Genomic DNA, 13277 nt, shown 5'->3' with positions numbered 1-13277 from the left:
TAGTAATAATCATGATGAAATGTACAGTCCCTACAATAGTATATCTCTATTTTCCTGGAAATGGAAGAGCATGTGATCTTATTACTGTGCAGATCTGGTCCTTTCTAAACCAATATTAGCATGTGTATTTTCTGACCGATATAAACGGGTGTAAACAAGGCTTTCTTCCACATTCTCTTCTGAAGAGGTCTTCCTGTATTTTTGTGGGGAACTTATGAGTTTTGGATGCAGCCTTGCAAACTAGCTTGCAAACTATCTTCATATTGTATTTTATTCCAAATATTATTTTATTTAGTTTTTACTAAGTAGTACTTGTTGATACTCTTCCAATGTGTAACGTTATACACAGTTTATTTTACAATGCCCCCATTGTGTTTTATATTTCTATGGTCAGAATGAACTGTTCTGTCATTCTACTGAAGCATGAGGACCTTTCTTGAGCCAATTTCTCAGCTGTGTAGTGAGGGCATTAAAAAAGTTACCCAAAAAATATTCGGTAATGAAACACATTACACTAGTTTTCCAATCTCTCTGACATAACTACTATTATAAAAAATAAAGCATGCTGATTGCCTGCCATGCATTGCTACCTGTGAGATATTTTATCCCATCTCCAGACCATCTTGATGTATTTTGCACTATCCACCTTTACAAATTGTACTTCACAATTTTTAGGTATATCTCTCCATTCTCAAAATGTTCTACTGCACCTGGAAGGCAACTGTGAAGTTGTTCCTGGGGCAGTTATCAGTCGACAGACCTGCTGGACTGTCAAACACCAATTATTGGTGACCAAATTGAATGTGCTTACAATGCAAGGAACTTTTATTGTGGAGTTAGTAATTGTAATGTAAATGAGTTACGGTTCATACTGTACAAGCAAACCTTACACACAAACAACAGGACCTAAAAAAACAAAATAAATAGTGCCGCTCTCCATGGTGCTGGCTATAGACAAGCCATAGGCTGTGCTCATTAAGTACTGTTCAGAACACTGGTACATGAGGCTTCTGCAACGAAAGTTCATGGTCAGACTCAGGATCAGTTATTTGAACTAAGATGATATGCAGAACCACATCCATATAGAGACAATTCGCAGGCAACCCCAGGAACCACCCTAGACATACAATACCAGTCAAAAGGTATTTTTTTTATTTTTACTATTTTCTACATTGTAGAATAATAGTGAAGACATCAAAACTATGAAATAACACATATGGAATGTTGTAGTAACCAAAAAAGTGTTAAACAAATCAAAATATATTTTAGGTTCTTCAAAGTAGTCACCCTTTGCATTGATGACAGCTTTGCACACTCTTGGCATTCTCTCAACCAGCTTCATGAGGTAGTCACCAGGAATGCATTTCAATTAACAGGTGTGCCTTGTTAATTTGTGGAATTTCTTTCCTTCTTATTGCGTTTGAGCCAATCAGTTGTGTTGTGACAGGGTAGGGGTGGTATACAGACGATATCCCTATTTGTTAAAAGACAAAGTCCATATTATGACGAGAAAAGCTCAAATAAGCAAAGAGAAACGACAGTCCATCATTGCTTTTAAGACATGAATGTCAGTCAATCCGTAAGTTTTAAGAACTTTGAAAGATTCTTTAAGCACAGTCACAAAAACCATCAGGCGCTATGATGAAATTGGCTCTCACGAAGACAGCCACAGGGAAGGAACACCCAGAGTTACCTCTGCTGCAGAGGATAAGTTCATTAGTGCTACCAGCCTCAGAAATTGTAGCCCAAATAAATGCTTCACAGAATTCAAATAACAGACATCTCAACATAACAGTTCAGAGGAGACTGCTTGAATCAGACCTTCATGGTTGAAATTGCTGCAAAGAAACCACTACTAAAAGGACACCAATAAGAAGAAGAGACTTGCTTGGGCCAAGAAACATGAGCAATGGTCATTACACCGGTGGAAATCTGTCCTTTGGTCTGATGAGTCCAAATGTGAGGTTTTTTTTGTTCCAACCGCTGTGTCTTTGTGAGATGTACAGGTGATTTCCACATGTGTAGTTCCCATCTTGAAGCATGGAGGAGGAGGTGTGATGGTGTGGGGGTGCTTTGCTGGTGACACTGTCAGTGATTTATATAGAATTCATGGCACACTTAACCAGCATGGCTACCACAGCATTCTGCAGTGATACGCCATCCCACCTGGTTTTCGCTTAGTGGGACTATCATTTCTTTTTTAACAGAACAATGACTCAAAACACTCTGTGCAAAGGCTATTTTACCAAGAAGGAGAGTGGATGGAGTGCTGCATCAGATGACCTGGCCTCCACAATCACCCGAACTCAACCCAATTGAGATGGTTTGGGATGAGCTGGACCGCAGAGTGAAGGAAAAGCAGCCAACAAGTGCTGAGTATATGTGGGAACTCCTTCAAGACGGTTGGAAAAGCATTCCAGGTGAAGCCGGTTGGGAGAATGCCAAGAGTGTGCAAAGCTTTCATCAAGGCAAAGGGTGGCTACTTTGAAGAATCTAAAATATATTTAGATTTTTTTAACACTTTTTTGGTTACTACATGATTCCATATGTGTTATTTCATAGTTTTGATGTCTTCACTATTGTTCTACAATGTAGAAAATAGTAAAAATAAAGAAAAACCCTTGAATGAGTAGGTGTGTCCAAACTTTTGACTCGTACTGTATGTAAACAACATTTACATTACAAAAGGTCCCTCGGGGGACCATGGCTCTGGGCCCCCAAACTCTTTCATAATGTGATTGATTATTAATACTGGAAATGTTATACAGCCCTCACCATATGTATTTGGACAGTGAACCTAACATTTTAAATTTGACTATATTCAAGCATTTTGGATTTATATCATATGAGGCGACAGTACAGAATGTCACCTTTTATTTCAGGGTATTTTCATACAGTTACAGCCAAAAATACACTGAACAAAAATATTTAAAAAAAACATGCAACCATTTCAAAGATTTTACTGGATTACAGTTCATATAAGGCAATCAGTCAATTTAAATAAACTCATTAGGCCCTAATCTATGAATTTCACATGACTGGGAATACAAATTTACATCTGTTGGTCACAGATACCTTTTGAAAAAACAGTAGCGGCGTGGATCAGAAAACCAGTCAGTATCTGGTGTGACCACCATTTGCCTCATGCAGCGCAACACATCTCCTTCACATTGAGTTGATCAGGCTCTTAATTGTAGCCTGTGGAATGTTGTCCCACTTCTCTTCAATGGCTGGGCGAAGTTGCTGGATATTGGCGGGAACTGGAACATGCTGTCGTACATGTCGATCCAGAGCATCCCAAACATGCTCAATGGGTAACATGTCTGGTGAGTATGCAGGCCATGGAAAAACTGGGACATTTTCAGCTTGCAGGAACTGTATACAGATCCTTGCGACATGGGCCGTGCAGTATCATGCTGAAACATGAGGTGATGGTGGCCGATGAATGGCACGACAGTGGGCTTCAGGATCTCACCACGGTATTTCTGTGCACTCAAATTCCCATTGATAAAACGCAATTGTGTTCATGGTCCGAAGCTTATGCCTGCCCATATCATGCCTGCCCATATCATAACATTTTGGTCCATTACAATAACATCAAATTGATCAGAAATACAGTGTAGACATTGTTATTGTTGTAAATGACTATTGTACCTGGAAAAGGCAGATTTCTTTTAAATGGAATATCTACATAGGCATACAGAGGCCCATTATCAGCAACCATCACTCATGTGTTCCAATGGCACGTTGTGTTAGCTAATCCAAGTTTATCATTTTAAAAGGCTAATTGAAAACCCTTTTGCAATTATGTTAGCATGTTGTCCTGATTAAAGAAGCAATAAAAATCGCCTTCTTTCGACTAGTTGAGTATCTGGAGCATCAGCATTTGTGGTTTCGATTACAGGCTCAAAATGGCCAGAAACATAGAACTTTCTTCTGAAACTTGTCAGTCTATTCTTGTTCTGAGAAATGAAGGCTATTCCATGCGAGAAATTGCCAGGAAACTGAAGATCTCGTACAAGCTGTGTACTACTCCCTTCACAGAACAGCGCAAACTGGTTCTAACCAGAATAGAAAGAGGAGTGGGAGGCCCAGTGCACAACTGAGCAAGAGGACAAGTACATTAGAGTGTCTAGTTTGAACAACAGATGCCTCACAAGTCCTCAACTGGCAGCTTCATTAAATAGTACCCGCAAAACACCTGTCTCAATGTCAACAGTGAAGAGGCGACTCCAGGATGCTGGCCTTCTAGGCAAAGTAGATTGCACCTCATACCTCATAAGTTAATAGATTGCACCTCATACAGTTATACTACACTGGCTTCTACTGGATTTTGTTTTGCTTGCTGATAGAGGGTTTCAACCGTCTTTTCCCTGGCATACATGATGTATTTGACGACTGCAAAGAGGGTCTGGTCTGCCTGTCTCTCAGGTTTATTCCACTCTCCTTACTTTACAGCCACCTTCACACTGCCTGGAGTAGGTGGAAGGAACAAAAGAGAAGTTTGGCCCCTGGAAATGCCCTCCCTAATGCTCTCCTCTCTGCCTTGCAGTCATCTGTAATGATGAGGCGAGGACCAGCCTGACCTCTCCCTGCAAAGGCGTCCTCCTTTAGGATGTCCTTCAACAGTTGAAGGCCCTCAAGGATTGTGGTCTCATCCTGAGACTGAGTCAGGATAACCCCAAGGGGGAGACTGCCAGCACAGATGTGGTGTTGTGGAAATTCTTACACATGGGACACTCGAAGTCAATCATAAATGAATCATTGTTTATTATCAGTTAACTGGAGAGATTCCAACAAACTTGATGCACCATGGTGAATGTCTGTCAGGAGCTCTCGGGGCATTCCCATTAGATCTCTTATATACAGACAAGTTATTGAATGATTTAGCTTATTCATTCATAATTATTTCATCATTAACATTTGCTTCATTCATGTGACCGACCAATACTGGGTCATGCATGTGCTAGACCAATACCTCACGAGGCTTCTTCTCTCTATGCTGAGATCTTTCATTCTCAAAACAAGGGTCTGGGCGTACAGCCAAATTGCAGATACTGATAGTGAGGATTCGTTCAATCAGTCACTGAACACAGAAGAAGGTTATTAGAAAAGCACAAACAGAACACAGAAATATATATACAGAAAAGTACCAACATTAAATGTTCCTTCACATTCTATCCTTGTATCACTTGTGTGAGAATAATCATTACATTTTAATTTAAGCATTGAGATTTTAGCTTCTATATCAAAATATTCTACACTGGTATTAAAGTAACATAAAAAAATGACATTTCAAACCTTTCATTCTAGGTTATACAATCTAATTAGTATGGTAATACTATCATCATAAGAAAGGTTATACTCCTATTAACATGAGTGATTTTTTTTTAAACACACATACACAGCATGTTAAATACCACCATTTAGACAAACTAAGAAAAAACAACACGTTACAGCCACGCTGCAGTGTGTCAATTTGGGATCCTCAACTTCCAAACACTGATTCCAACCAAGTTGCAGGCGTCCACTCTTGTCACACCCTGATCTGTTTCACCTGTCTTTGTGCTTGTCTCCACCCCCTCCAGGTGTCACCCATCTTCCCCATTATCCCTTGTGCATTTATACCTGTGTTCTCTGTTTGTTTGTTGTCAATTCGTCTTGTCAAGCCTACCAGCGTGTTTTTTCTGTGTTCTGTTTTTTTCTTCAGCCCCTGTTTTCTAGTTATCCCGGTTTTGATAATTCTGCCTGCCCTGACCCTGAGCTTGCCTGCTGTTCTGTACATTTTGACACTGCCCTGGATTACTGCCTGCCCTGACCCTGAGTCTGCCTGCCACTCTGTACCTTATGGTGTCACGGCTGTCGAAATGAGGAGCGGACCAAAGTGCAGCGTGTGTGTCGTTCCACATTTTATTTACACTGTGAAACTATGCAATACATAAATAAACTGAATGACAAAAACAACAAACCGTGACGCAGAGGTGAAACATACACTGACTCAAAGATAGTCTCCCACAAACTACCTCTACCATAGAAAATAACAGCTTACTATGGTCAGGACGTGACAGTACCCCCCCCCCCCCCCCCAAAGGTGCAGACTCCGAATGCATCAACAAAAAAAAAGGGGGGGGGGGGTAGGGAGGGTGACAAGTGTCTATGGCGGCTCTGGTGCAGTACACAGAACCCTATCATCCAGCGGATCCTCCAGCAGAGGAGGCGGCTCCGGTTCGGGGCGTAACCCCCGCTCCGCCCACTGATCCCTCTGCTTCAGTACCCCCGGACCGTGGATCGTCATCGGAGGAACCGGACTGTACATCATTGCCGGAGGTTCTGGGCTGTAGGCCGCCGCTGGAGGTTCCGGGCTGCAGGCCGCCGCTGGAGGTTCCGGGCTGCAGGCCGCCGCTGGAGGTTCCGGGCTGCAGGCCGCCGCTGGATGTTCCGGGCTGCAGGCCGCCGCTGGATGTTCCGGGCTGCAGGCCGCCGCTGGATGTTCCGGGCTGCAGGCCGCCGCTGGAGGTTCCGGGCTGCAGGCCGCCGCTGGATGTTCCGGGCTGCAGGCCGCCGCTGGATGTTCCGGGCTGCAGGCCGCCGCTGGATGTTCCGGGCTGCAGGCCGCCGCTGGAGGTTCCGGGCTGCAGGCCGCCGCTGGATGTTCCGGGCTGCAGGCCGCCGCTGGATGTTCCGGGCTGCAGGCCGCCGCTGGATGTTCCGGGCTGCAGGCCGCCGCTGGAGGTTCCGGGCTGCAGGCCGCCGCTGGAGGTTCCGAGCTGTAGGCCGTCTCAGGAGGTTCCGGGCTGCAGGCCGTCTCAGGAGTTTCCGGGCTGCAGGCCGTCTCAGGAGGTTCCGGACTGCAGGCCGTCTCAGGAGGTTCCGGACTGCAGGCCGTCGCTACAGGCTCCATGCCATCACTGCAGGCTCCGCGCCATGGATCCCCACTGGAGGCTTTGTGCTATGGATCATAACTGGAGGCTCCGGGCCATGGATTATCACTGGAGGCTTCGTGCCATGGATCATCTCTACAGGCTCCGGGCCATGGATCATCCCAACAGGCTCCGGGCCATGGATCATCCCAACAGGCTTCTTGCCATGGATTATCCCTACAGGCTCCGGGCCATGGATCATCACTGGAGGCTTCGTACGTGGAGCCGGAACAGGTCTCACCGGACTAGGGAACGTCACTGGAGGCTCCGGACTGGGGAACTTTGCTGAGAGCTCTGGACTAGGGAACGTCGCTGGAGGCCGGGTGCGCAGAGCAGGCACAGGGTATACTGGGCCGTGGAGGCGCACTGGAGGTCTGGAGCTTATGGCTGGCACAACCCGTCCTGGCTGGATGCTTACTTTAGTCTGGCAAGGGCGGGTCGCTGGCACAGGACTAACTGGGCTGTGCAGGCGCACTGGCGACACAGTGCGTAGAACTGGCGCAGGATATACTGGGCCTTGGAGGCGCACTGGAGGTCTGGAGCTTATGACTGGCACAACCCGTCCTGGCTGGATACCCCCCGTAGCCCGGCAAGTGCGGGGCATTGGAACAGGTCACACTGGTTTGTGCTGGCGAACTGGGGGTACCGTGCGTAGAGCTGGCGCAGGATAACCTGGGCCGAAGAGACGCACCGGAGACCAGGAACACTGAGCCGGCACAACCCTTCCTGGCTGAATGCCAACTCTAGCAAGGCCACTGCGAGGAGCTTGCACAGAGCTTGCACAGAGACACCGTGCGCATTACCCGGTGCTTGACCAGTCCTATTCTCCCCACGGTAAGCACGGGGAGTTGGCTCAGGTCTCCACCCTGACTCTGCCAATCTCCCCGTGTGCCCCCCACCAAAATACTCTTGGGGCTACCTCTTGTGCTTGCCTCGTTGCCGGGCTAGTTCCTCTTCTCGTCGCCGCTCCGCTCTCGCTGCCTCCACCTGTTCCCATGGGAGGCGATCCTATCCAGCCTGGATCTCCTCCCACGTCCAGGATCCCTTGCCGTTCAAAATGTCCTCCCAGGTCCACTCCTGATCACGCTGCTTGGTCCTTTGGTGGTGGGAGATTCTGTCACGGCTGTCGAAAGGAGGAGCGGACCAAAGTGCAGCGTGTGTGTCATTCCACATTTTATTTACACTGTGAAACTATGCCATACAAAAATAAACTGAATGACAAAAACAACAAACCGTGACGCAGAGGTGAAACATACACTGACTCAAAGATAATCTCCCACAAACCCAGGTGGAACAAACACCAACTTAAATATGACCTCCAATTAGAGACAACGATGACCAGCTGCCTCTAATTGGAGATCATCCCAAACAAAGCCCAACATAGAAATACAAAACTAGAACAACCCAACATAGCAATACAAAACTAGAACATAACATAGAAAAAATAACCTAGAAAACCCCCCTGTCACGCCCTGACCTACTCTACCATAGAAAATAACAGCTTACTATGGTCAGGACGTGACATACGGACTCTGCTTTGGGCTATCAACCTCTGCCTGCCCTTGACCTGTCGTTTGCCTGCCCCCTGAGTCGTGATAACTCTGGTTGTGGGGAATTAATCTTAGCAACAGTGGCAATGTATTCCGCGAGATCCGTCATATTAGAAGACTGATCTGGGACAAAAGTACAACATTCATCGCCAATGATTGCACAAGTGCCCCCTTGACCTGTCAAAAGATAGTCAAGAGCCTCTGTTTTGCAGAGCCAATTTACGCAAATCTTTTAGCATTGCCAATTTTCTCTACGTCTCTAGAGATCTCCCGAATTTGGGCACATGCATATTGACTTTCACAGGGAAGAGAGAGAACAAGTTATAACATTTTCACACCAACCTTGATAAGAATGAGATTGGGGCAAGGTTAGCCCAAGCTAAACTCAGCAAAAAAAGAAACGTCCTCTCACTATCAACTGCGTTTGTTTTCAGCAAACTTAACATGTGTAAATATTTCTATGAACATAATAATATTTAACAACTGAGACATAAACTGAACAAGTTCCACAGACATGTGACTAACAGAAATGGAAAAATGTGTCCCTGAACAAAGGAGGGGGGGGGGGGGTCAAAATCTATAGTAACAGTCAGTATCTGGTATGGCCACCAGCTGCATTAAGATTGCAGCAGATCCTCCTCATGGACTGCACCAGATTTTACAGTTCTTGCTGTGAGATGTTACCCCAATCTTCCACCAAGGCACCTGCAAGTTCCCAGACATTTCTGGGGGGAATGGCCCTAGCCCTCACCCTCCGATCCTACAGGTCCCAGACGTGCTCAATGGGATTGAGATCCGGGCTCATCGCTGGCCATGGCAGAACACTGACATTCCTGTCTAGTAGGAAATCACTCACAGAACGAGCAGTATGGCTGGTGGCATTGTCATGCTGGAGGGTCATGTCAGGATGAGCCTGCAGGAAGGGTATCACATGAGGGAGAAGGATGTCTTCCCTGTAACGCACAGCTTTGAGATTGCCTGCAATGACACCAAGCTCAGTCCGATGATGCTGTGACACACCGCCCCAGACCATGACAGACCCTCCACCTCCAAATGGATCCCGCTCCAGAGGACAGACCTCGGTGTAATGCTTATTCCTTCAACGATAAACGCGAATCCGAGCATCACCCCTGGTGAGACAAAACTGCGATTTGTCAGTGAAGAGCACTTTTGCCATTCCTGTCTGGTCCAGCGACAGTGGGTTTGTGCCCATAGGTGATGTTATTGCTGGTGATGTCTGGTGAGGACCTGCCTTACCACAGGCCTACAAGCCCTCAGTACAGCCTCTCTCAGCCTATTGTGGACAGTCTACGCACTGATGGAGGAATTGTGTGTTCCTAGTGTAACTCGGGCAATTGTTGTTGCCATCCTGTACCTGTCCCGCAGGTGTGATGTTCGGATGTACCGATCCTGTGCAGGTGTTGTTACACGTGGTCTGCCACTGCGAGGACGATCAGCTGCCCGTCCTGTCTCCCTGTAGCGCTGTCTTAGGCGTCTCACAGTACGGACATTGCAATTTATTGCCCTGGCCACATCTGCAGTCCTCATGCGTCCTTGCAGCATGCCTAAGGCACGTTCACGCAGATGAGCTGGGACCCTGGGCATCTTTCTTTCGGTGTATTTCAGAGTCAGTAGAAAGACCTCTTTATTGTCATAAGTTTTCATAACTGTGACCTTAATTCCCTACCTTGTAAGCTGTTAGTGTCTTAGCGACCGTTCCACGGGTGCATGTTCATTAACTGTTTATGGTTCATTAAACAAGCATGGGAAACAGTATTTAAACCCTTTACAATGAAGTTCTGTGAAGTAATTTGGATTTTTACGAATTATCTTTGAAAGACAGGGTCCTGAAAAAGGAAGTTTCTATTTTTGCTGAGTTTACAATCTATTGGCTTTCCTCACAATTTAGGGGCATACCTCGCTAGAAGCCTCGCCTTTCCAAATCATAATTTTAACTATTGATAAATTATCCAACACACATTTAGAATGACAGTCCTTAGTGCTTCACTTTGGTTCTATCACTTTAATTTAAGACCCTGAACTTAGCATACACCGACAATGGCAGAATGTACATTTACATTGACATATAGTATATTCATCTTATATTTCTAGCATTAACTATTCTCATCAATTGTGGTAATGACAGATTGGTATCTCAATGCATTCTTAGTCTAAATTACTATACATTTCTATCACGACTCAGGATATGACCCAGATGCAAACACAGGAGGCGGATAGTACAGTTCTTAAATCAGTTATTACAATCACGGGGCATGCAACGGGCAGGTCGAGGACAGGCAGAGAACGATGGGAAAGCACGCTGGTAAGACCTGACAATACAAGACAAACTAGCAGACAAACAGAGAACACAGGTATAAATACACAGGGGATAATGGGCAGATGGGTGACACCTGGAGGGGGGCGGAGACAAGCACAAAGACAGGTGAAAAGATCAGGGTGTGACACATTTCGCAGTGTGCTGACCTCCACAATCAACCTGATATCCCAAATAAACAAAAGCCTAAATCCATTACGGGCATGGTTGACCACACCCCTCCCTCCCTGCACTCATCCTTCTGCCATTTTTTCATGTTCTTCTTCAGATAGTGTTTCAGTTCATCCTCCCAATGGCACATGTTCAAAGTAGATGGCCCTTGATAAAGTCTTTCACCTGAGCCGCCATTGTCCTTTACAGTCCATTACATTTTCCTACCAGTACACCAGCAGCATGAGAGTAGTTTGCATGGAATCTCCCTCCATGCTCACTCCACGTGGACTCATGTTGCACTCCTGAGAGAAAAGGCATGAGAGAAAAGGCAGTTGATAGCGTCGACTGGATGCTGTGTACAGGTTGCTGGCTCAGACTCAGGTCTCACGGTAGAAGTGGTGAAGGACCATACTGAACGCCATTGTCGCTATTGCTTCAGCCAGTTAGAAGGGGTTGAGGTTCACGCTGTTATTGATAAAATTATCCCTTCCATGCATCTTGACACCATCTGTGGTCACCTTCGCCATAACAGACCAGAACAACAGTTTAGTTTAGGGCATTTCTGTTTCAGGAAATCCAGACAAATGATTTACTGTATGACAAATTATTACCACTACCAATATTCTTAAAACAGATTTTTTTTTAAATGTGAAAGAAAATAACAACACATAGTTGAAAAAACATTTCCCCCCAAATTGGCTTATACCTCCTTATCATCTTGGTGATCTCACCGCAGAGTTACAGGGTCAGGGAGTTAGAGGACTAATCCTTAGGGATAAATCCCGACCATTCAGCAGACCCAATCTGGTGAGATTTGTTATTGAAGCAAGACAAAAACAAAGCACACAAAACAATAATTCAAATATATCACTTGAGGTGGGGAAAACTTCAATCCATTTGGAGTAACTGTCAACCATTACCAACATATATGTCTTCCTTTTAAAGGCAGACGTGAAGAAAATCTATTTGCATATTTACCAAAGGGCCAGGGCCCCAGGGGACTGGTAATTCCCCTTTGGAACAATTACTGACATCGTGATTCATGTGTCAAAAAACAACAATGCCTGTTAAATAAAAAATAAACTAATTAGAATAACAACAATTGATAACTCCATAAGGAAATAATTGTATCCCATAAGGTAATGGTTATCATGACTCATGGATAGTACAGCTCTCAGATGATTTATTAGAAACATGGAGCAGGCAAAGGTGCTGGTCAAGGGCAGGCAGAGGTTCGTGATCAGGTCAGAGTCAGGCAGGCAGGCTCAGGGTAGGCAGAATGGTCAGAACAGGGAAAAACTAGGAAACAGAACTAGAGAAACAGGAAGGCGGGAAAGAATGCTGGTAAGACAAGATGAACTTGCAACAGACAGAGAACACAGGTATAAGTACACAGGGGATAATGGGAAGATGGGCTTCACATTCTTGGACCTCGGGTGGTAGGAGATGGTGAAGTTAATTGGGTGAATAGCAGCGCCCATCGAGATTGCCTGGAGTTGAGGCGCTTGGCGGTGCAGAGATATTCCAGGTTCTTGTGATCTGTCCATACTGTGAATGGGTGTTCCCCCCCTCTAACTAGTGCCTCCACTCCTCCAACAGAAGTTCCCGGTTACCCATGTCGTAGTTACTTTCCGTGGGGATGAGACGATGGGAGAGGAAAGCGCAAGGATGCAGCTTTTGGGCTTGGGCCGAACGCTGGGACAGGACAGCCCCCACTCTGATGTCCGAGGCGCCTCCACCACGAACTGCCGGGACGGATCTGGATAGATTAGGATGGGGGTGGTAGTGAATTGGTGTTTGAGGTCCAAGAACGCCTGGTCTGCAGCTGGAGACCATGTAAATAGGACCTTGGGAGAGGTGAGTGCTGACAGGGGGGAAGCCCGGGTACTGTAGCCCAGGATGAACCCGGGGGTAGAAATTGGCGAACCACAGGAAGCGTTGCAGCTGCACTCTGGAGGTGGATTGCGGCCAATCCACCACCGCTCTCACCTTTTCAGGATCCATCTGGATATTGCCTGCCACTATGATGTACCCCAGGAAGGAGATAGTGGAGCGATGGAATTCGCATTTCTCCGCTTTTACCAAATTTGCGGATAGACTGTAAACTGGAAGATCCTTTCAGACAGTTTTTCCAGCATGTCTGATTTCACAGACAGATTGTTGAGTAGTGATCCATCCTTCATGTGTGCTTCATTAGCTGCCTCAAGAATATCATAAGCAAAGCGAGGAGGAACTTCAAACTCAGATGGCCATGGACTGGAGCGTTGGGAAGAAGTACTTTCTGGAGAGGACAATATCACAGTATCACGTGATCCAAGG

This window comes from Salmo salar, chromosome 19 (genome assembly GCF_965601325.2).
Source record: "Salmo salar chromosome 19, fSalSal1, whole genome shotgun sequence".
Lineage (NCBI taxonomy): Eukaryota > Metazoa > Chordata > Actinopteri > Salmoniformes > Salmonidae > Salmo > Salmo salar.
This window is presented reverse-complemented; position numbering follows the sequence as displayed.